The 3,248-nt window shown below is 39.1% G+C and overlaps 1 pseudogene; it reads right to left on the minus strand.

Moving 5' to 3' along the window:
• Positions 1-1,959: 1,959 nt before the first annotated feature.
• LOC102491208 (rap1 GTPase-GDP dissociation stimulator 1 pseudogene) lies at positions 1,960-3,247 on the minus strand (annotated as a pseudogene).
• Between the last annotated feature and the right edge of the window lies 1 nt (position 3,248).

Here is a 3,248-nt window from a genome sequence, read left to right on the forward strand (position 1 = left end):
GGAGCTGGGTCTGTCGCCTGCTGCAGGGGAAAGGACAGTCTGTGGGAGGAGGAAGACCAGGGAATTAACCTGTTTTACATCTTTATCTAACATATAAAGAATAAGCCTGATTAGTTTAACATCTCCCGTTTTGATGTTTCAGGGGCCCTCTGTAAATATCCAAGAGTTACTTTGAGGTCAAAGATCCTCTGTCACCACTAAAACTAAAGAACAGAAAAAGTAACATACAACACTAGCTGTTTTATTAAACCAACCACATTAAAATAAACATGATGTTGCTTGATTAATAAAAACCTAGACAAAATATATGTTGAAAATTGTGAACTTTCACTTATTAATTTATTTCATTACATTTGTAACCAGATCATTAACTAAAGGTATATGAACTTGAAAAGCATTTAAACTAATTTTTATGAGTACTCTTTTTTTTATTAAGTTATTAATATGGACAATCTATTATGCAACATTACAGATGTCTTTCAAAACCTATAATAAAATAAAACCCACTATCCAGCCCAGGAGAAAGACAGTACACAGGACCATTTTCACAGTAAGTGTAGCATAAGCATTTGATACCCTTTGTGGGTATCACGGGGATATCAGTCAAACAAGTCTTACCTCCATGAGGGTTTTCACTTTCTTGAATTACAGCTGTTTTTGCAACAAAAGTCCAACTTAGACAATCTGAGATGTGTAGCATCTCATGTTGGAGAAAAAGAGCTCTTGTCACCTTGGCAGCACTTTCTACTGTCCTGAAGGCCTACCATACTGGAAACCACTTTGCCTTTTAAGCCAGTGGTGGTCAAACTTGGGTGTGGGAAGAAGGCAGGTGAGTCAGAAGATGTTTCGATTAATTTATAAAGATTGTGTTTCAAAGCTCTAAAAATCCATTTGGTAGTGGCAGTGGCAGTGAAGAGGACACTGTCTTTCTCTGCAGTGGGTCTTCTCATTTCTAGGTCTTGGCTTTCTGATAGCTTCTACGATGACTGCAGTTCTCAGTGGGAAAGTGGAGGTGTGAAACTCTGACTGCAATGAGGCTGTATGCAGAATAAACTAGATGCTACTATGGCTTTGATAACCTGCCTTACTCTCTTTAGCATCTTTCCTCAATGCCCTAATAGTTCTAATATGAGATTTAAAAGGTATATGAAAGATGAACTTCTCGAATGATGGAAAACAGAAAAAAAAAAAAAGCAAAACTTTTCTCCAATGAGCTGTATTCAATTTCCTCAGTTGAAAACAACTGCCAAGTAACTTTTAAAGACAGGTTTTTGACAATACTGATTAACTGATGGAAGAAGTTCTGAGGTGAAACTGCACATATATAAAAATCTAAAATATAGACAAAAGCCAAAATGCTCTATTGTAATAGGGATTCTTCAACCCCTTAGTTTCACACTGAGAACTACAAATGTTTTCAACATCAGGCTATTGATGGCAGTCAATTAAATATAGAATCAGAAATCTGTCTTGCCAAGTGTGGGATTTTAATAGTCTATGTAGGAAAAAGGAGAAACCATTGGGTCAAGAGTGAGAACATTGGAATTTTATTTAACTCTAGGTACCATGGGCTTGACATTAGTAGGTAAGATTAATGAATGAGTGGTCATACAATTTTTTTAATCACTGTGCTTCTCAAGCACCAAAAAATGGAGCTATTTTTAAATTCAATTTCATCTTTAATATGCTAGACAGACCCTGCTGCATTCTTTTGTTTCTAATTGACCAGTATGTTATTATGTAGTTTACCACATGTGAGGAGCAATTCATTATGTAGTACCAAGTTTACATCATCATAGGACTACAACATGCACATTCTACTTAATGTAGCTCAAGCAATAGGAATACAATAGAACAGTTATGAGTGGAGACCTATTTTGGACAAAGTCATGTTCACCCAAACTATGGGTTTTAGAAATCTTATTAGGCAGGTACCTACAGCAGTTCTTCAATCGGTATTGGAACATTACATGCATGCACATGTGATAATGGTAAAGAATGAAGCAGAAGAGGCAGCTGGATGGAGGACAAAGGGGAATTCAGAGATGGGATGATGCCGTGTATCAGCAAGGGGTGGGACTCAGCTTTCCACAGTAAGTCTCTGCTCTGTGAGAGAGGCCTGTTGGGAGACACTTTTGTTCTCATGACTGTGAAGTTTGGATACAACATCTAGAAAGGCCAAATCCTGCACTTCTTTGTGTAGAGAGTCAGATCCCATGAGAGCACAGATCAGGACCACGGGATTATATTTTATTTTGGGAGCACTTCTCTCATCTGCTAGCAGTCTGTGTAAAATCTGTACAAGTTTAGCACTTTCTAGATCTTTCTCAGCAGTGCCCAATTCTAAAGCTGCTATTAGTGCTAAAGCAACGAGGGCTTCATTCTGCATTATTACATGCTCACTAGTTGCCATGGTAAAAAGGTGCTTGATGCCGCCACTCTGTACAATTGTTTTAATTACATCTTTCGATTTACTGTGCCGGATGAGGGCTGAGAGCAGCCTGTTGGACTCCTCCATCACTCCAGCATGATCTTTGGCTTCACACCATTCCACCAAATGCTCCACTAACTTAACATTCTTGCCCAGTTGTTCAGCAGCTTCTGCTTGGGCATCTATCAACATTCTTAATGTTCCCAGAAGTTTGAACTGAACTGGAGGCATTTCTGATTTCAGGACTTTCAGAACTATCTCTATGACCCCAGCGGATAACATCTTTGCTTTATTTACAACTGGGATGGTCAGGTTCCTGGGGGCACTGAGCACTGTGTGCTGGGCGGTCACATTGCCATCCTCCACGTGTCTGTGCAGTAAATCCATGAGCTTTTCTACAATTCCGTTATCGATCATATGAATACAGTTTCCATCATTTCTGGCAAAGTTGGCAATGGCCATTGCTCCAGCAAGCTGTAGCTGGTGGTTATTTGATGGAATTCAGGAAAGTACCCTTTGAAATACACTGCCTTTTCTTCCTTCAAATAACTTCTGCATGGATTCATCTCCCAGCAGTGATAAAACCATTAAATCTGAACCAGTTTTGAGCTCAGCAATGTCATTCTCTTTGTCACTATCCACCTTCTGCTGAACAATCTCTAGTAGACATTCTACCAGGCCTGCTTCGTCCAGCTGTAGCTTAATAGCATCATTTTCTGCCAAAGGGGCAAGGACTTCAAAAATCATTTCTCTCTTATATTCTATTTGTTTCTTGAAGAGCTTTACCAGCTCTTCAGCAATGTTTGTGCTGGCAAAC

The sequence above is a fragment of the Tupaia chinensis genome, unplaced genomic scaffold (assembly GCF_000334495.1).
Source record: "Tupaia chinensis unplaced genomic scaffold, TupChi_1.0 Scaffold149666_1, whole genome shotgun sequence".
NCBI lineage: Eukaryota > Metazoa > Chordata > Mammalia > Scandentia > Tupaiidae > Tupaia > Tupaia belangeri.